The sequence below is a fragment of the Mastomys coucha genome, unplaced genomic scaffold, assembly GCF_008632895.1.
Source record: "Mastomys coucha isolate ucsf_1 unplaced genomic scaffold, UCSF_Mcou_1 pScaffold13, whole genome shotgun sequence".
Taxonomy (NCBI): domain Eukaryota; kingdom Metazoa; phylum Chordata; class Mammalia; order Rodentia; family Muridae; genus Mastomys; species Mastomys coucha.
The window spans coordinates 63,928,017-63,950,032 of NW_022196895.1; the positions used below are offsets into that span (position 1 = coordinate 63,928,017).

General features: G+C 43.1%; 1 protein-coding gene across 2 annotated transcripts in view; it reads left to right on the forward strand.

The window, feature by feature from the left end:
* Positions 1-22,016, forward strand: part of Ldlrad4 (low density lipoprotein receptor class A domain containing 4) — a 327,134-nt gene that overhangs the window by 53,498 nt on the left and 251,620 nt on the right. For both annotated transcript variants that reach the window (XM_031365959.1, XM_031365958.1), the window contains exon 2: positions 17,984-18,072. The gene's annotated coding sequence lies outside the window, so the exon portion shown is untranslated. The remainder of the gene's footprint in view (positions 1-17,983; positions 18,073-22,016) is intronic.

Sequence of the window (22,016 nt, forward strand, 5' to 3'; positions counted from 1 at the left end):
TTTTTTTTTTTTTTGAGCCCTTTCCTACCATCTTCTCCAAAGATTTATTTTTAGGACTCTTCCCTACTTCTTTTTCTGGACCCAGAAACACAGAAGCCATTTTGCTGGCCCTCTTAACTTACTGTGCTGCTCCCTTGAGGGCCTGCACTTCCCACACTGCATGAAGCTCTACACCCTTCAGAGGGCAACCTTGGAGACCTGTGCCCCAATCTGAGGAAGAGGGCAGATTCAGGGAGGGTATTTTCCCCTCCTTTCTTCCGGGCTTGAAGTTCCTATCCCTAGAGGCGGGAGGGAGTGGGAGTGGCTGAAATGGTATTTATTATATTTCATCTTAAATAAAAGGAAAGCGGCTGCAAGGGCTTTTACCGTGGGAGAGCTTTCATGAGTGAGCCCAACACTGGACACTCGCCTCCCCCTGCTCTGCAGTCATGGCCAGACTCTTACCTGTGCCTGGACACTGACCCTTCCCTGTCTCTGAAGTGTCTACCTTGAGGATGTCATTTCAGCCTCAAAGGGTGGCATGTCACTGACTCCCAGGACATTGAAATACATAAGTGATACTAAAGGCTGCAGTTTTAAATGTTTCAACAAGACCAAGAATCTTTTCTGTTGCCTGGACCAATCTTTTTTGTACATTTACATGCAATCTCATCATGCCATAAAATAATTCTTTTGTTTTTGGATTTTTTTGGCTTATATTTTGGTCACAGTCAACAGAAAATTGGAGTTGATGTTGATAAATATTCTCAGACCGTACCTGTATTTGCAAAATGCACCTTTGCTTGCAAGAGCTGAATTCAATTAGAAACTCTGCATATAATTAGGTGTGCAGAGCTATGCCCTTAAATTCTTTAGACCTATACTTTTAAATCATCAGAGAAGACTCTAGTTATGATAATTGAAACTGCATCTGTCTGTTTTTCTGTTGCTGTCTCTCTTTCTGCTTCTGTCTGTCTTTCTCTCTCTTTGTCTCTATTTTTCTGTCTCTCAGTCTCTCTCTCTGTGTATGTGCACATGTGCGCATGCGCATGTAGGTATGCACACATGTGAGCTCAGGCCTACAGCACTAGCAGTTATCCCAAGAGTGGTGTGATCTATTTATTTTAAAACTAACAGCACCGACTCCACCTGTCACATTTTATGGTGGAATCTGAGAAGAATGAGGACAGTTTTATCAGGATTGTGAAGTTTTCCAGGGGCAGAGCTTGTGTATGTTAATTTACTTTCTAAAAACAACTCGGTGCAGTGTTCCCATCCTGGAGACCAGCTGTCTGTTTTCAGTCAGACCCAGCGCCTCCTGCCATGTAACTTCTTGATGAGCAAAGGCTCATTTAGGAAGCGGCCTGGGGCTCACCTGCTCCCTCCGTTCCTTCTCATCTTCTGCTTTTCCACAAGGTTTCAGCCAGAGGTGTAGGTGTCACACTAGATGACAGCAAACCATTTGGCCTTTGATCAGCACTTTTTAGGGGTCCCTAGCAATAGCAGCTAGGACATAAACTAAGGTAATGTGGCCAGTTCAATGCATTCATTTGTTAATTTTCTTAATCCTTGCATTTTAAAAGGCATGGCAAGGTAATTTCCCCTTAAGTCCAGTATTGTTTTCAGTGTCATATTGAACATCATTCGCAGTACCACATGGTAGCATCCCTATCAGTCTTCTGGTGATGGGTTGGCGACAACATGGACTCTCTGCCTTTCTCCCAGTTATGGCTCTCTGGATTCTCTCTCCTTTGCTTAGTGCCTCCTTTTTCCTTCTGCCCCGCTCTGTTTCCCCTTGCCTTTCTCCTTGCTTGACACTTCTTCCTTTTGGCCTTAGCACTCTTGTCACTAGGAGGTTGGCCAACTTACATTGTGTGTCAAGGTCCTATGGTTGTAACTATCTTATTCCTCATATGCATTCTAGTTTACTTGGGTAGCACCACTATTGGATTCTGGCCAAGTAGGGGCACGTTTCATGGGAGGGACCTGAAAATCTGATGTGTCTTGGTGTTTATCTGCATATCTGAGTTTAATACAGGAGACCCTGAGGAAGGGAGCTATTTTAGTAAGTTGGTGCATGCAGTTTTATGCTTTCCGGTTGCTCCTGTGTATGACTGGGGGGCTGAAATGTCACATTCTGCTTGTGAGCTTGGTTCTCCCTGGAGTGCTGTCTTCAGTCACTGTGAGTTTTCCCCCTTGACTTCTCCCTTCTTCCCTGTCTTTGGTTTCAGATTTTACACATATTTAAAGCTAACGGAGCACACAGAGCAGAGCCTTAAGACGCTTAGACGCTATGCACTGCTCTGTCCATAAATCTGTGCAAATCCTTAACACAGGCAGCGGTTTGGATGGATTTCCATGAGAACTTCTTCAGCTACAAGGTAGTAAAACAAATGCCTGAAAATAACTGAACTCCAGACAATTGTTTGGCAGTGTCTACCTTTTAGACACTTTCCAGACCTTGGAGAAGGAAATGAGCCTGAGACTAAGTAGTGATTTTAAGGATAAAAGTAATAAATGAACATTGATATTATTTGCCAATAATTTTTTTTTATTCCGCCATCTTATCCCACACCCCAAATAATTCAGACTGTGAGAGTTTTACTGTATTTTTTTTTTTTTTATTTAATTGAAATTGGTTTTGCAGAAGTGGAAAATTGGCAGGAAGTATGGAAACTAGCAAACCGGTTTATAGTGCTGTGTGCTTCTTAGCTTAATGAAACCCACAAGAATGAGGAAAGGCTTCACGGGAAGGTCAGACTAAGAGGCTGCCTGCTAGGCAGTCCCTTTTCTGGAAGTTTATTTTTATACTTTTTGATTCTATAGCACGTGGAACAGCATGTCCAGGCTCTAGCTGAGTAACAGTGGCCTCCAAGATGGGCAGCACTTTAACCTTGTTATTTTTCTGTAGTCTAATGTAGAAAATACCAGGAAATGTTTCTAAGAATACAAGAACCCTCTTGTTCTTGTATGACAAGAGGAACTTGGTAATTAAAAAGAAGGAAAAAGAAAAAAAAAAACAAAAACAAAAAAACAAACAAACCTGTGCGACCCAACAGAAATGAGCAATTGGCTTGCAAAACAATGCTTTCTAGTCTTGACCGTCAGAACTGTCTGGAACTCTTCAACGAGGCAGTAGATGCCTGTGTCTATTTTTGATGAAAATGATCAGTGGATATGGGGATATTTGGAAACTGTATGTTGTTGACTAAAGTGGGGTAGATGATCATTTCCCCCCACATGGTAAATGCAGTTTGAATGATGAGTGACATCATCAGTACGCTTCTAGGTGGAAGCCCAAACTAGATCAATGGAAATACTATACCTACACCTTTAGTCCAACAGAACTGGCTGTGTAAGAGTTCCTTCCATACATATGCTCCTTTCTCATGCTCTGAACATTTAAGGTTTTTAGTACCTGATCATTTCCAGGGCTGGTGTCCTCACTGCAGCCCCCCTCTGCACCCCACACTTCCCATGGGACTCTTCCCCTTTAAGGAGCCTCCACATGGCAGGCCCATGGATGGCACTTCCAAGCTTCTGTCAAACAGGCTTTTGCTGCTCTGCATTTGAACGCACATCCTTTGGAAGCTGAGTCTGGCCGTCCCACCTGCAGGGTAACCTGTGCTGTACGGTGCTTTGTTTGGGGACTCATCTGTGCCTCACATTTCCTAGGAGCTTGTTAGAGACACAGAGCCTTGTGACTCACTGCATAGTCCAACTAGCTCTCCCTGTTGTGCAAAGCTTGAGCTTATGCCAAGCCTACTGGAATGACCATTTGCAAGCTATTAAAACTGTGAAAGCCAGTAAAGGGTTAAGCTATTTCAGAAGATTGATTCCAAATATATCTGAAAAAAAAAATCCACATGAAGGTAGTATAGATGAGTGAGTTCTGTTTTCTGAGGAGTCATGAATCATGCAGGACGAACCTAGAAATAAGTCAAGCTTTCCAGGTAGGCTATGGCTTATTCTCCTCTGAAGATCAAAACTCGTTGACTAGGAAATCATTTCAATAGATTACAACTGGCACTGAAATAGGCACCTGCAATCACACAGATAGAATACCTTTTAGGCTGTAAGGCTAAATATGTTTTCCCAAATTTAAAAAAGCTATGCTTGAGCCGGGTGGTGGTGGCACATGCCTTTAATCCCAGCACTTGGGAGGCAGAGGCAGGCGGATTTTGGAGTTTGAGGCCAGCCTGGTCTACAGAGTGAGCTCCAGGACAACCAGAGCTACACAGAGAAACCCTGTCTTGAAAAAACAAAAACAAACAAACAAACAAAAAAACAAACAAAGAAAAAACTATGCTTGTATGTTTGTATATATAGTCAATATCATAACCCTATATGAATAGGTGGGATATACATATGTTTTTTTGCAGATATCACTAATGGATCAACAGGTTCATTCTAGTGAAGTTTGATATTTTGGGACAGATCTGCTATCTTACCAAGAAAGAGGTCAAGAATTGGGCCTTTTAACTGTTAGGAGCTGGGTATTTGAGGCTTCTCCTGAGGTTTCTCTCCCTAGGAATGTCAGCTATGGAGATATGGTTATGCTGGGGGTGGGGCATGTGCAGAGAAGGGAGTGGAACCTGATCTGGTGGGAGGGTCCCAAGTGAGCCTGAGCGGTGAATGTACAGATAGTTGGTGAATGCTGAAGAAGTAAGTAGGACTGAAGAAGGTTCTAGAATGAATCCGATATTCAGCCAGCTCCTTCAGATCCATACATGTGCTGCCCCACACAACACTTAAGTACACGACCGCTTGAGGCAGAACACAAAGGCACCGTGGTCTCGTCCTTCTCCTTGTAGGGACCTGTAAGGCAGACATGCTACCTTCATTCGCCAGCCCTTGAGTCTTAGGTTGTAATCTGCTTGAAAGCATTCGCGATCGGATGCAAAGGTCACTTGAATGATGGCATCCCTTTTGGGGGTGTTGTTTTAAGGTGTTATTTCTGGATTCATAAACAGAACAAAACAATTCCTCCCATGTGCACTGTTCTTTTTAAAGTCCCCAATATACACCTGGCTCAGCAGTGGGTCTGGGTGCCTCTGTTTGCAAGCTGGTGTGCATGCTCCTGGGGAAGGACTTGGGAGTACCATGATGGCTGTAATTCCCAGCACTATGGCACCAGGCACCTGAGGGTGGCCTTGTTCTGTTCTCCTCTTAAATGGCTTCAGGGGTGGGGCTTCTGAACTCTGCTGGATAAGGTACCAAAGCCACACAAGCACCAGGAGGACAGGAAATCAAGCTGTTGGTTGCATAGTGTAGAGGACCTAGGTTTTCCTTGATGTAAGATGGTGGTTGGCTGGAGAGGGCAGAAGCGCCGGAGAGGCTTCCAGCATGAGGCCTATGTCCTGATTCTGTGTTCCATCACATACTTTGGAGGATACTCTGGTCCCCTGAAGCCAATGAAGCCTGTGGTGCCCAGGCCACCATAGGTCCAGCTACAAGTGTTCCAGATGGTTTTCAGATTTTTTTGAAGACACTGGGCTCTTGTGGGTACCAAAAAAGATCCTAAGTCCTGTACTGAGCTCCAGGAGAGACAACCTGTGAGAGTGTTTGCCATTTCCTATTTCTTATCTCGGGGCAAAATGGGACATTTCAGTACTGCATCTGCTTTGAGAAGGCCCTTCATTTCTATTTGGGGATTAAAAACTCAATCTAGACCAAATAAATGATGTATCTGGCCTTTGACCTTCAACTCACTCTTGTTCTCCCTCATCAGGTTAGTGTCTGTTAGTTTCCCAGTACAGTCATGTTGTATATTATTGTATATTAACGTATACTTATAGTATGTTAATGTACACAGTAATGGAATAAGTATCAGAGAGTATCATAAATAGTTGCCTTTGCTTTATGAAGAACAGGTGGTCAAACTGGTAATCACGTTAAGGATGTTCAGTAGGGGGTGGAGCCTGTGTGTAGTCACTCTACTTGCATGCCCTTCCTTGTGCACTAGGTTAGGGTCTCTGAGGCAGCTGCCGTGTTTCTTACTGTTCTGAGACTTGGAACCCTTCAGCTGCTGGCTTCTTCCTGAGGCAAAGCTTAGTGTAAGAGCCCTGCACAGCACTCGAGCCCTAGAAAAGTTGAACCTGTAATTAATATTCCTCAATGTTAGTTCACTCTGAAATAGTGCAGCCCCGTGAGAGAAAGCTGGTGAGCATTTTTTTCTAGACCAGTTCAAGACGTTTAGTCAAAAGTATCTAGCACGTGTGGATTCAGTGAACCACGTCGGTGCATATATGCATTTGTGTCTGACACAAAATTCAGATGGGCTGCTGTATCTGAGATAGGATGTGACAGAGCTTATCTTTAATATTTCTGGAAAAAAAATGGCATCAAATAAAAATGGTTTGGGGAGGGACACCTCTCTTCATTTTTCTTAATTTTCTTGCAACTCTAAAGATTCTGGAAATTGCTTTTTACCCCTGCCCCAAGTTATAATTTTCATGAAATAGCTCTCGTGTCTGAAGGCCTCATTGTATCATAAAAGGCTCTACTTCATGAGACAGAGTTGTCAGGCAGAACAAACCTCATTTCAGAGCAACGAAGAACGTCTCCTGCTGGATTCCTGTCTTAATCTTACTTTAAAACAAGTGTATTTTATTTTACTTTATGTTACTTTATTTTTTATTCCTCATTAATGATGGAGTGAGAATGTTGAGAAAATTAAGAATAAATTTCAGGTTGGTTTGGTGGGTAAGGGTACTTGCTATTTACTGAGCCCCATAACTGGAGTTCGATCCCTGGAACACCACTTTATGGAAGGAGAGAACCAAAGCCTACAAGTTACTCTCTGTCACAGAAGCTCTGGCAAGCTCATACCCCACCCTCCACCCCCACATCTGCCAGTACTTTGGAGGCAGGAGGATCACTGTGAGTTTAAGACTAGTCTGGTCTTTAGAATAAGTTCCAAGCTAGCTAAAGCTATTCTGAAAGACCCTGTCTTAAAAACCAAATAGAACAAAACAACCAACACAAAATAGCAAAACAAAAACAAAACAGAAAATGCACCAACCCAACACAAAACTCAGAGTCGTGGTGTACTTGAGAAGCAGAGCATTAGGCATGTGTGAAGCCCTGGGTTCTGTCCCAGGCACTGTCAAGAAATGAACAGACGAGGGAGAGTGGGGCTCACTTCTCTTTGTTGTTTTTGTAGTCTTTCTTTCACAGGTCTTCCTCTGTGGCAAGAAAAGTCCTCTCTGCCTGTTAATTTTTGGGAGCACCAATCCATCCTGCCGGTTTCTTGGGTCTCACAGGAGGAGCTCCTGCCTGCCATGTCAGGAACATGCCTTTCCTGAAATGGTTTCGGATTAGTGAGATTATCAGCCTCACAGGACCGTATTTTATTTCGTTGGAAAGCCACGTGTGGATTCCTCAAAATACTATGAGCAGCAGGGAATGTGCATGAGGAGCCCAGCCAGCACTTCCGGTGCAGCCCTTCCAGTGCAGCCCTTCCGGTGCAGCACTTCTGTAACTGGCTGTACATAAGTCTCCCCGTTCTTTCTCTTGAGCAAACTGTTCTTCTGAAACCTGAATTTCCTCTTGTAAAGACGAAATATTTATGCTTAGTCTTTTTGCTTGGGAGTCCTGGGTTTTGTCTTGAGAGTGTTCCGTGGGCTTATGAAAACGACATGTGTTCACTAGAAGGAAGGAACAGTAAAACCTGGGTAGGTGTTATGTCTGCGTTCTGACTTGGGATGGATCATCTTTTGTGTAAGCCCAGCGCTGGTTCCATGCCAGCTCACCACCTGCCTCCTGCATAAGAGGGTCGTTGCTATTTTCATAGCTAAAGATGGACCCAGGAGGGTTGAAATTCTGCAGGGAGGAAGAGTTGACTTTGTTGAAATTCTCAGCCTTGTGTTATGGAACTGATGTTTTTTTTTTTTTTTTTTAAAGTTTTTCTTGGCTTGGGTATAAGAATCCTGCTGTCTGAGAGGATAATGTTCATGTTTACTGAGTGATTTATGAAAGACTGGGAATATGTAATAAGTTCCCGAGTATAGAGTTTTGGAGATTGCGATACTTTTCTGTAATGAATGAAGTTTGTATTTTCACTCTTTTGAAGTAGTTTGACTCTATTAAAATCAACCCTTTCAAAAATCTACAACAGATAGAACTGTAGTCATGGTTATTTTTCTTTACAGTAAAAAAAAGTATAACCTTTTATTTGAGGGTAATGAGCACTGAAACTGTTAATGCATTCAACCTGAACGTTTTTTTAAAATTATTTTTGTGTGGGTGCAGGTGTGTGCATGCCATGGTTTGTGTGTGGTGGTCACAGCACAGTGTTTGGGAGTTGATTCTTCCATTCTTCCATTACAAAAGGAAATTTCTTCCATTGTAGGTTTTGGATATTTAATTCAGGTTGTCAGGCTTGTGTGGTAAGTACCTTTACCCTCTGAGCCATCTTGCTGGCCCTGTATTCAACTATGTTGAGTGTGTGTGTCTGTGTGTGTGTGTGTGTGTGTGTGTGTGTGTTTCAAGACAGGTGTCTCTGGATAGCCCTGGCTGTCCTGGAACTCACTCTGTAGACCAGGCTAGCCTGGAACTCAGAAATCCCCCTGCCTCTGCCTCCCAAGTGCTGGAATTAAAGGCCTGTGCCACCACTGCCTGTCTCAATTAAAATTTGTGTGGTGTGTGCATGTGTGTGGGTAGGCGTGTACCACAGAGTGAGTAAGTGTGTAAATCAGAAGCTAACTTGTGGGAGTTGGTTCTCCCATTACACTGTTGGGCCCCGGGGACTGAACTTAGGTTGTACAGCTTGGCCAGAAGTGCCCCTACTCCTCACTGATTATCTCAACAACCCCGAACACAACTTTTAAACAGAATTGAAACAAAATCTTAATTCAAAGATTTTAAAATAATCTAGTTTTTAAAATATTAATGGATTTTAAAAATAGCCGTTCAAGAGGTTGTATCAGAATCTTGATTTAGAATTATAACCAGATCGTTGACCCTCCCTGGATTTTGTCATTTTGAATGGGAATTAAAGATCTACTGATACTAATGGAAAATTGAAAATGAGTCATGAAGTCTTACTTTAGACTTTTTCTTAAGCAATTTTTGTTTTTAACTTTGCTTTTAGATAATAAAAATGTCAGAGATGATATCTGGCAAAAGTCTGGCCTCCTGGGATATGATTCTTTTTTTTGTTATTTATTTATTTATCTATTTATTTATTTATTTATTTCTGGTTATTTTATTTATTTACATTTCAAATGTTGTTTCCCTTCCTGGTCTCCTCTCCACAAACCCTCATACCATCCCTCATCACCTTGGCCTCTAAGAGAGCATTCCCCCACACACCCACCCACTCCTGCCTCCTCCTTCTAGCATCCCTCTTCGTTGGGGCATCAAGCCTCCAAAGGACCAAGGGCCTCCCCTCCCATTGATGACAGATAAAGCCATCCTCTGCTACATATGTAGCTGGAGCCATGGACCCATTCATGGATATGGTTCTTTCTAAAAATTGATTTATTCTTTGATAATTTCATATATGTATACTAAATAGTCTGGTCACAGCCATACCCTCTCTTATCTTCCTCTGGGATCCACTGCACCCCACTTCTCCCATTGAGTTTCCATGCCACATTCATGTCTTTTATTTTGTTTTTACTTTGTGACCCACTGGGTGTAACTAGGGCCACATGATTGGGAATAGATGGGAAGCTATTCACTGGACTGTGAGTTGATTGACTGGTGGCTACATCACGGAAGTCAGTGAATTGCCCGTAACATCTTGTTCAGAGAGTCCTTACTTGCACCTGTGTATTGAAGCACAGTCCGTACTTTTTCCTCTAGGAGTTTCAAAGCATCATCTCTTATGTTAGGTCTTTTGAGTTGGTGGGAGTTGAGTTTTTGCAGGGTGAAAGGTGAGAACCGGGTTTCATTCTATATGTTGATAGCCTGTTTTTGATGATGCTGTCTTTTGTGTATATTTTGGTATTTCTGAACCCTCAATCTATTCCACTGATCTGTGTATCTGTTTTTGTGCCAGACTCCTGCTGTGTTTATTACTGTGGCTCTGTAGTGTAAGTTAAAATCAGGTATGGTCATACCTCCTACAGAATTCTCTTTTCTCAGAATAGCTTTGGCTAGCTTTAGTCTTTTGTATCTTTATGTAAATTTCAAGATTTCTTTTTTTTTTTTTTCTGCATCTGTAAAGAATGGCCCCAGAACGTAGATTGAGATTGCATAGAATTTGTAGATTACTTTTGGTAGGATAACCATGTTCACAATATTAATTCTTCTGATCCATGAACATGGGTGATCTTTCTATCTTCCATTGTCTTTCTCAGTTTCTTTTTGCAGTGTGATAAGGTTTTCATTGCAGGGGTCTTTTGGTTCCTTGGGTAGGTTTATTTTCCAGGTCTTTTATTCATTTGGCAGCTAGAGGAATCCATGTGAAAGGATGTTTTCCTGAGTTCTTTTTCAGTATGTTTGTCTTTGGTGTATAGAAAGGTCACTGATTTTCGTTGTGTTAATTTTGTATCCTGCTACTTTGCTCCATGTGTTTATCAGCTGTAGGAGTTTCCTGGTGGAGTCTATCTGCATGTCTAGAATCCTATCGTCTGCAAGGAAAGGTACTCCTTTTCCTATCTGCATCCCACTTATTTCCTTTCTTTGTCTTATTGTTCTAGCTAAGGCTTCAGACATTGAATTAGAGTAGAAGTAAGAGAGTGGGCATACTAGTGTTAGCAGGATGCCTTGAGTTTTTTTTCCCCATTTAGGGCAGCATTGTTTTATAGACTGGCTATCTATAGCCTTTGTGTTCCATGTGAACTTCCCACCCCTGGCTCTCCATTACTTTTATCATGAAGTTGTTGGATTTTGTCAAAGGATTGGGTGACCATGAGATTCATGAATCACATTTATCAATTTATGCACGTTGAACCATCACTACATTTCTGAAATGAAACCAAGCTTGATCATGATGATGATGTTTTTGATGTGATCTTGAATTCTGTTAAAAAATATCTTATTGTGAATTTTGAATCTATGTTTATCAGGAGGTTGAGGTATTATGCTTTTATTTTATTTATTTTTTATTTATTTGTAGTATCTTTATCGAGTTTGGGTGTCAGAGTAATACTGGCTTTGTTAAAAGAGTTTGAAGCTTTGTTTTCTTTTCTATTTTATAGAAAACTTTAAGTAGTATCAATTTTATCTTTTGAAGGTCTGAGTGAATTCTATAGTGAATTCACCTGGTCCTATTCAATTTTTAGTTAGGGGAATTTTGATTTGTGCTTCAGTCTCATTGTTGGTTATAGGTCTGTTTAAATTGTTTATTTTATGTTTGGGTTATTTCGGTATGTCCCATGCTTATATTAAAATTCAAACCTGTGTACCCCAAAATGCAGGTGCACTCCCTTTCACTAAGTAAATAGTGCCAGAAAAGCACCCATGTCTTTCAGGTTTTCCAGCTTAGTATGACATAGTTTTTTTTTTTAAGGTTTACCTTTGTGATTTTTATGAATTCTATTGGTATCATAATGTCTGTCGGGTTATGCCATGTCTAATTTTGTTAATTAGGATCCTCCGTCTCTTTCTTTTGGTAAATTTGTCTAAGGGTTTATCAGTCTTTATCTTTTCAAAGAACCAACTGTTTAATTAATTTTTTTTTTGTTATTTTAAAATTTCTGTTTCATTAATTTCTGTCATGATCTTGATGACTCACCCCCCTCCATTGACTTTGCTTTAGGTTTGTTTTGGATCATTAAGTCAGTTATTTGGATTCTTTCTGGTTTTCGGAGGTAGACACTCAGTGCTATGAGCTTTCCTCTGAGGATTGCCTTCGCTGTCTTGTTTTCGTCCGATTCTAGGAGTTTTTACTCTCCTTCTGGATTTCTTCTGTGATGTCTGTCATTCACCAGTGTGTTGTTTAATCTCTACAAGTTTGTGTCGTTTCTGCAGTCTTTCTTGGCTGCTGATATTTATCTCATTGTGGTCTGAATGGACACAGGATGTTCTTTCAGTTTTTCTATGCTGTCCAGTCTTGCCTTGTGTCCCAGTATGTGATCTGTTTTGGAGAAGGTCCCATGCATGTGCTGCTGAGAGAATGGGATTCTTTTCTTTAGTGTTTTAGTGGAACGTTCTGTAGATATGCACTAGGTGCATTCAGTTTATGATACTATTTAACTTTACTCTCCCCACCTCAGTATAAATGTTCTGCCTGTTGGTAAGAGGGTTGTGTTGATATCACCCACTGTTACTGTGCTGGGGTTAGCCTATGACTTTACATCTGGTACTATTTACTTTGTGAAATTGAGTGTACCTGCGTTTTGGGGTATACATGTTTAGAATTTTAATATCTTCTTGATAGATCTCTTGGCAAGCATGAAATGACCTTTTTTAATCCATCCTGACTAATTTGATTTAAAGTCCATTTTGTCAGAGAGCTGACCATAGCTGAATGCTATTGTCAATAGCAACACGTGCTCATTTCCTCGTACCATTGGCTTGGATTCTAAATTTTTACCCTTAGGTTATGTGTGTCTTTGAGGATACTTATCTTTTGTGCCTTTCTTGGAGGCAGCAAAAGATAAGTTCTATTTTTAATCCATTCTGTTAGTCTAGGTCTTTTTGTTGAGGGTATTGAGGCCATTAATAGTCAGTTATTGAAAGATGTGCTCTGATTCTTGTTCTCTTGGTGCTTTTGTGTTTTTTTTTCTTAACCTCCTTTTGACCAACTCTCCTGGTCTTCTGTCTTTGTGGTCTTTTGGGAATGTTTATTCTCTTCAGTCCAGAATCCTTCCAGTGTCTCTGTGGATTAGTGGTCATAAATTCCTCTAGTTTATTTTTGCTGTGGAAAGTTTTTATTTCTCCTTCGATCATGATAGATAGTCAAGTAAGACAGTCTGAGTAGGTAGTTGCTCTTCTGGCTTTCAAAGTTTCTACTGAGTCATCAGCTGTCTGTTGGACTACTCTGCCTTTCTATGTAACTTTGCTTCTCTCTCTTGTGGCTTTCAGTAACCTTTGTTTAGTCTAGGTTTTGGTGGCTTAATTATAGCATGGGGAACTTCTTTTCTGGTCTTTATTACTTGATATTCTGTATGTTTCTTTTTTTATTAATCATTACATTTGTTTACATCTTAAATGATATCCCACTTCCTAGTTACCCCTCCACACCCCCATCCCACATCCCCCCTCTCTCCACTTTCCCTTTCCTCTGTGAGGGTGCTCCCCTACCTACCCACCCACCACTCCTGCTCCACTGCACCAGCATCCCCGTACGCTGGAGCATCAAACCTCCACAGGACCAAGGGCCTCCCCTCCCACTGATGTCATACATATGCAACATATGTACCTAGAGCCATGGATTCCTCCCTGTACACTCTTTGGTTGGTAGTCTAGTCTCTGGGAGCACTGGGTGGTCTGACCAGCCGACATTGTTCTTCCTATGGGGCTGCAATACCCCTCCACTCCTCCAGTCCTTCCACCAGCTCTCCCACAGGAGCTCAGTCTGATGGTTGGCTCCAAGCATCCACATCTGCATTGGTCAGTTGCTGGCAGAGCCTCCCAAGGAACAGCCACACCAGGTTCCTGTCAGCAAGGGCCTCTTGGCAACAGCAACAGTGTTTGGGTTTGGTGTCTGTAGATAGGATGGATCCCCAGGTGGGGTGGTCCCTAGATGACCCTTCCTTCAGTCTCTGCTCCATTTATTGATCTGTCTTTCCTTTGGGCAGTATCATTTCTGGGTTATAAACTTTGAGATGGTTGGGTGTCCCCATCCTTCAACTGGGTGCCGTGCCTATCTACCGGAGGTGGTCTCTACAGGTCTGTCTCCCCATTCACTGTGCATTTCAGCTTAAGTCATCCCTGTTGGGTCTTGGGAGCCTCTCACTTCCCTAGTGTCTGGGACCCTCCAGTTGCTAGCTCTAGTTCCTCATCCCCCAGATGGACATCTTTTTCTTTAAATTTGGCAAATTTTTTCTTTGGCTTTATTGAAAGCAGTTTCTATACTTTTGGAATGGAAGCCTCCTTCTTGTATATCCACAGTTCAATGATTGGTAGTTTGATGGTGTCCCAAACCTTTCCATATTCTGTTTATGTATACATTTAAAAATTCACCTTTGGCCCTGAACTAATGATCTAATTCTCTCATGTTGCCTTCGAACCCTGATGCTCTGCTCGCCATGTGATCAGTCAGTCCTGTTGGCGAGCTGGTCACCGAGTGGTAATTGGCTGATGGAGGATTGTGTTTCCACCATCTTTTCCTTTGACTTTGCGTTAGCCATTCTTCCTCTTTATTGAATTCTATTTTCATAGTTTGAATTGATGTCTGTATTTCATTTGGCTGTTCGTTTTTTCATGCTCTTGGAGTACGATGAACGTACTCCATGCCTTCTTTGAGTTGTCTGAACCTTTCTGTAATCCTTCCTTTGAATTCTTTGTCTGGCAGTTCTTCTAAGTCATTCTCATTGGGGATCATCGCTATGGAGTGAGTAATTTTTGAAGGAGGCACACTCCTTTCTTCTGTGTGTTGTTTCTTTCCGCACTTTTGCCTCTGAAGTCAGTTTTATCAAGATTTTCTTTCCTTTCTCCTTATCTACCTCACTTCCTTTCCCCTTTTTCTTTCTAAGTTAACCTTCTTTGCATGGGGGCAGTTGCAATGTTCAGAGAGGGCTCAGACCCTGGTCTGATCCAGCTGCCTATTCTCACAGCTGCTGATGTGTGTTGTAGGTCCCCACATAACCTGGGCAAGCTACCCCAGGGTCAAGTCTGGTCCACTTCTCACCTGTGATTTTTCTTGTGGGTTCCTGTGAACCCTACTTTAGTTCATTGCTGGCCTGTTCCCTCTTCCCACTGCCCTTGCTGTGTTTTGTGAGCCTTTGTGTGCCCTTTGGCCCTGTACCCTGGGTCAGAACCGCCCCTTCACTCCGTCTGGCACCTTTTGTCACTTTGTTTACATGCATGTATCCTACCCTGGATCAAGTCCAACCTTCCCCTCACATCTACTACTTTTCTCTACCCTTTAACCGTGCCACTTTCGGAGAGGCATTCCTAAGCACTGACTCAGGTTCACGGGCAAAAACTGCGAGGCTAAATATCTTTCAGCCTATTTTGAAATTAAATTTGAATCTTTGACCCCTGCTCCGAAGGATTGAATAGATTCAGGTGCTACGACCTTATTGCGTTATATAGATGTGTTGACTAATCATAATTGTTGAAATTAAAAGCTAGCCCCGAGGGGATGGCTATGCTTGTAAAGCATTTGCCTCACAAAAACGAAGACAGGAGTTTGATCCTCGGGATCCACATAAAAATCCCAAGCATGATGGGGGCTGCTTATGAGTTCAATGCTAGGGAGGCAGAGACAAGGGGGATGCTCAAGGCTCTCTGGCTCACCAAGTTAAGGTGATTTTCAGACCACTGAGAGTGCCTGTCTGAAAGGAGGCAGACAACTTTCTGAGTATGACACCCAAGGTTGTCCTCTGGCTTCAATATGCAAATACCCGCTCACAGTACACTCACATACACACTTACACACACAGCCACACATACAGACAATAGCTTAGAGATCTCCTATGAGTTCAGGATGCTGGCAGTATAGTTCCTGCCTGTAGGGTGGTCATAGTTGAGTGAGAGAAATTATTCATGGTGGATGGACCCTCATCAATGGAGTTACACATGTGTTTACTATATCCACACGTAGCTCATGTATCTATGTTATAAAATGTATTCATTTTAGAGTTCAGAATACAATTGTCTTTTTAAAATAGTAATCTTGGTGTTTTAAACCGGCACACTTATTTCTTCTCTCACAGTTTCCATGGCCGAGCTGCCTCGTACTCGGTTCAGTTCTCCTAGGGCTGACGTTAAGATGTTAGGTAGGCTGCACTTCGCATGGAAAAGCGCCTTCCTCCAAGCTTGTTGATGGTTGACAGAATTAAATTTCTTCCAACTGTAGGATTGATGTCACTGTTCCTTTGCTTGCCGTCAGCTAGGGCTATTCTCTGGTCCTAGAGGCTCCTCAGGTCTTTCCATGTGGCCCCAGTCCCCCAGTGAGGCAGCCTTTCACTCTTTAGTTACAATTCAGGAATCTTATATAAGGTGCTAAGATTGAGGCAGCCTTGGTAGCCTGCTTTAGATCCTGTACATTTCCAATATGGATAGGAGGAGATAGATAATAACAGGGGAGGGCTTGGTTCCTGTATTTGGAGTAGACTTCCACAAGAGCCTCACAGTCACTTTTTATCTGGATACCTTTGCATTGGTTGAACACTGGGAGGTGACATATGGTAGGAACACGATTTGAGGGACAAGTCTCTTGGAGAGTGCAGTGTGGCAAACAAATGACACAGATGGCTGCTTATTCTACCTTGGATGGAGTGTACCCTACGTGCTGGCAGGCAGGGTGTTAAAAAGTACCTACTTTATCAGAGGCAGAGATTTACCTGAAATGGCTTCATAAGACAGGAAGTCACTGAATGGAGCGCAATGCTCCCCAACCCCCCCCCCCCAGAATGGGATCACACAGAGTGTGCTCACTAAGTTGGGATAAAGGTGTTTATGGTAGATGGTGGGAACCAGGCAACCCCTGGAGCATTAAAGATGCCTTGCGTTCATGATGGAGGACACAGAAAGGCAGGCAGCCTTGTGGGTACTGTCACAGCGTCTTCCTAGTTAGAATTTCACTGCTACACAGGATTAGATACCTATTTCCAAGAAGGAATGAGGCGACCTGGGGCTTGCCTCCTTTCACTGTTGAATACTAGGTACGGTATGCTGAGTTATCCCAAGGTCATTTGGATTGTTAAGAAGGAAAATGGTCTTTTCATCAGAGTACACAGAAGGCTAAAACAAGTCAGAGGCCAGCCCTTGGCTATAAAGGGGGACCCTATTTCAAAGAGAGAGATAGAGATTGCCACCCATATGACCTGATGCTTAGTCTGAGAACCTGAGCCTAATCCCTGTATCCCACAGTGCAAAGAGAAGCTCCAGGAAGTTGTCATCTGACTTTTACATACATATTAGACATGCTTGTGCCTGCACTCACAGATACATATACATAACAACAACAACAACAACAACAGCAACAGCATTGCTACAGATAAACTCACCTGTCTGAATTTAAGAAGGAAACAGTGGCCCTTCCTTCTGGTCCATTTCCTCACCTAGGCTGGATCAGTGGCCCAGTACCTGCTCACATTCTATAGCCTGTGGGCCTCCCAGGAGGTCCACAGGAACCAAAGACATAGACAGGAGCCTGGCACGGCTGTCCTCAGAGAGGCCATACCAGCAGCTGATTGAGACAGAAGCAGAGACTCACACCCAACCATTAGACTGAAGTCAGGAACCCCTATGGCTGAATTAGGAGAATGATTGAAGAAGCTGAGAAGGAGAATGACCCCATAGGAAGACCAGAAGTCTCAACTAACCCAAATCCAAGGGAGCTCCCAGAGACTGAGCCACCAACCAGGAGCACACGTGGGCTGGTCTGAGGCCCCTGGCACATATGTAGTAGAGGACTGCCTGGTCTGGCTTCAATGGGAGAAGATGCACTTAATCCCTGAGAGACTTGAGGCCCTAGGGATAGGGGAGGCCTGGTGTGTGGGGGAGCACTCTCTCGGAGGCAAGGAGGAGGAGGAATGGGATGAGGGACTGGGGGGTACTGGGGGTCAATAACTGGAATGTAAATAAATAAAATAATTTAAAAAAGAAAACAGTCCAGCAAGATACTGTCCATTATTTGTGACTTCTCACTGAAGACAAAGTTCCTGTCATTGGAAGAGCAAGTGTGTCTTTTGATGTAGAGATGAGAACTTACTGCCCTCAATGGCTCCTAGATTTCACTCCAGATTTTTGGCTATGAATCTCTCTCTTTTTTCCCCATGTAATACTTAATGTTTATCTTTGCATTTTCATTTTATTTATTTTGATATTTGTGTCTTGTATTGTGACAGCTCTCAGATTTTTTTTTTTTTTTTTGAGCTTGGATTGAACTGAGAGAAATCAAGAATCAACTCATCGAACTTCTCTGTATTTCTTCCAGCGCTTCCGACTCCACATTTGCAGCACTAGAGCCCTTTCGCCAGTTGAACTGTTTTTAAGAACGGACCTCAGGCTTCACCGACTTCACAGGTGAGCTGAGTTCTTTCTGATGTTTGTGAAGCAGAGTTTGATGGTGCTGGTCCGCCTGAGCTGGTTGGCCGTCCTTAAGTCGCCCTTGCTTTCCATCTGTGTGTCTAAGTGACTGAAACTTGGGCTACATGGAGGAAAACCGTAGAAGGTAACTCCATGTTTTGGTAACTCAGACATCCTTTGGTGTAAAGCTAGATTCAGGGGTAGATTCAGGGCTAGCCCTGGGGGAGTCAGTCAGTTGGATGGTGCTAGACCATGCAAGGCACTGCCCCTAGGCTCTGGTTTTCTGCTATTTGCTCTTCACCCTTTACCTGTGTTATGTTGACTCTTAAGTGATTTTATTGATTCTGATCCTGCCTAGTCGACTGTCTTCATTTGATGTTTCCTGGCATCAAACAAAGACATTTAATAATTTTCAAAAAGATAAGGAGTTCTCTAGTGTGCTACAGAGTTTCAGAGCATTTCCTCCCTCCTTCCCTCCCCCCTCTCCCTCTCTTTCTTCCTTTTTAAAGATTTGCTAGAAGGTAGGCTCATTACGTATAGCAAGCTCCATACTTGCTCTCTAAGGTCCAGGACAGACCCCTGGGCTCTTTTATTCCATCCTCCCTCTCGATGGCTTGCTTGCGTGGCTGGTCTAGAACAGTATCTGGTGTGCTAACCCAACTCAATAAAACTTGTGTTCAATGTCATTAACTGATGATGACCTCCTTGGACTCTTAAAAAAATATATATATATATGGTTGGGATTCAGTGAGGCTCCCGGTTTGCAGCATGAGGAAGGATTCTGTGTACTTTATCACTCATTTACACAGATTCCTCAATTTAAATGGACTTTTTTCAGCCTTCCATAGTGTGAAGCATCACGGATTGCTCAGCAGACTGCATTCCACGTCAGTGTGGGTCCAGTTCATCTCTCCATGGGAGAGTTGAGTTCAGTTTATACATCGCTCCTTCCAGAGTGAATTGACTCACAGGGCAGATGGCAAGTGCTCCAAGGAGTGCTCAGTGCCTCTCGTGGACGTTTGTGCTGCTGATGTGTATTTGTGCGATCTCTCTACTAACTGGATGAAACCACACGGTGCTGGAGAATCTCTTGTCTTTGCTGACTTAATGAATCCTGGTGGTTTTCCTACGGTGATGTGGCACACTTACTACCAGCTTAACCTAGGAGGAGTTCTCCTCCCAAGGCCTGTGCGAGTGTGAGTGCAGTTTAACATTCGCCTTTACTTCACGTGCACTCTCCTTAAGTTCACCCACCCAAGCCTAAAATTGTCTCCATGTAGTTTTCTAAGTAAGCGAACACACCACTGAATTATGCCCCCCAAAGGGCTGTGAAATTTGATTTACAAAATTTTGGTAAAAGTAGCAATAATTCTTGAAAATTACATAAGTATCTGATTCCTCTCCTTATATGGGATTACCTCATTCTGTCAACTATTTTAAGCAACTTTAAAATTGGTAATGGAAAACTTTCTCTTGACTACAGTACCGTATGTTATATGGCTTTTAGGTTAAATACAAAACTGTGTTCCTCCCCGCCATCCAGTGGGAGCCGTTGAAGAACTGCCTGAGCTCGCTGCATGAGTGCACATTGCTCCAGCATTCCCGGGTGCTCTCAAGCACAGACTTTTGATTCTGAGGTGCTGTCAGAACTTTCACACTTTAAAATAGGCTCTTACAGCTGGCTGTCCTGGAATTTATGCTTGCTCTGATACTTGTAAAGCTCACAGCTGGACTGCGAGACATTCCTAAGTGGTGAGCACTCTGGACAGGTGTCGTTTGCTCTCTGCTCCGTTTCTCTGGGAGGGTCCTGCCTTAATTGCACCTCGTCTGTCTTTGGGTGCAGTGGATTTATTTGGACTTGACTTTGAAGGTGGGTTCGATTGAATCTCTGTGCTTAGATTGTTATTAAGTATTTTAAAGATTCAGTCTTTCCGAAGACTCTGAAGGCGTGTGCACCTTGATCATATTGCACTTGCACAGACTTTGGCTTGAGTTCCAGCCCTGCCATGCCTATTCATTTTGTGCCCTGGGCAAGTTGTCACCCAGAGTCTCAGCCTTTCTTATCTTATGGGAGATTTATCCTGTAGAATTATCTTTGAAATGGCTAACTCAGCATTGATACACATTACACGGTCAGTAAAATGTCAGTTGTCATTTTCTGTTCTGATGTTAGCCAGCTGTCAGTCATGGATCATACATATATGTGGGGACTGGCAGCAAACAGACAGAAGTCTGTCTGTCTTCCTTCAGGGCTGAGCAGGTTTCCTCAAACACTGGATGAGACATCTTGCTAGAGCCAGGTGTTAGGAAATGGGCGAAGCATGGGGCTGCTGAGATGTAGGCGAGGAAATCATTAATTAAATCATAAGTTCAGGCTCCTTGCTCAATGGTGAGGGCAGGGAGCCACTTTGAGAAACACTCGACAATTAACCAACAACCCTATTCAACACTGCGCCTCTCTGACCTGAACTTTCTGCTATCATGTTAAAAGAAAAAAAAAAAATCAAGATCAAAGACCAGCAGTACTGGGGAAAGCATTTGTGTTCCATCATCTGTGCCTGCTAACTAAAGTGATGTGTCTGTACAAAATGATCTCTGTGGTGCGCAAGGAAATGGATGAAATGGTGAGAATGGGACCAAATAAGAGCAATCGGAGCTCGGCTGTCACCAGAGCCTGAGGTGCCTGCACTTGAATCTCTGTGGAGGCTGCAGTGAGTCCCTGTCTGTACAGGAAGCTGCGCAGTGATGGGTTACCCTCCAAGTGAGTTAGCTGGGAGGTTGATTGCAAAGGTAGCAGAAGTAGAAGGCCCGGGGAGATCCTCCTGGGTTCTCAGAGGACTCCGGAATTCTTTCAGGGCTCCATTCAGGACATCCCTTTGTCTGGAAAGCCTACCCTCTTGCCTGTTCATCCCTGTAACCATCTCTGTGTGACTGTGAACAGGAGTCAGGAGGCTGTGGCACCCCTCCCTGCGCGCCCCCCCCCCCATTCTCTGGCTTTGAGTTAAGAGTGAAACTGGGAGAAGCAGAGTGACACGGCACAGGTGTCAGGAACACTTTATGTATCCTCATAAAGCCAGGAGATGCAAAGAGGAAGGCTAGAAGGAGGAAATTTCAGAGACACTTCACAAGCCCTTCTGTCCGTGGCCTGAGACTTTGGGATTTCTCTGTCTGCTTCATTTGCCATCCATTATCTTGTTCCATAATGTTTGTGTATGTGGAGGCCAGAGAGCAACTTTGAGTGTCCTTTAGGCATGATCTACCTTTTCTTTAGAGACATGGTCTCTCACTGGACTGGAACTTGCCACGTAGAAGAAGCTGGCTGGCCATCAAGTCCCAGGGATCCACCTGTTTCTTGCATTATAAGCATGCTCCACCATGGATACCTTTAAAAAGATTTTAATTTAGAATTTTTACATGGCTCCAGGGGGTTGAATTTAGGTCTTCATGCTTGTAAGGCAGGCACTTTCTAATGGAACTGTCTCTTCAGTCCTCTGCCCTTCTATTACCAAATGACATTTTTTTTTCCTTCATCAAGTAGACAACCACAATTTTAACAGAAAAATGCCTTTAGCAAACTCCTTTACATTCAAGTGCGCCAGCAGCTTTGTCAGTTGATCACAGTATTGTCAAACTTCGAAAAAAGCTAGCAAATTTTCCACCTAAGATTTTTTTTGTGTGGGGGAGGTTTGAGTGTGGGTGTGGGGGAAGGAGTATAAAATAAGGCTTTCAGAGATTCTCGGTTGCTCAGTGTCGTTTGTATTTTTCCACGGTGCGGGAGGTTGGAAATAGAACTGCTTTTTATGGGGTGCTCAGCAACAGTTTGAAAACTTGCGTTCCGTGGGTTTGGTCTGTCTGTGTGGGTGAAGTCGTTTCTGCAGCAGGGTGTCTTTGGGCACAGTGCACCGCATCACGATCCAGTACTTCCTTCTTTGCCTTCCTGC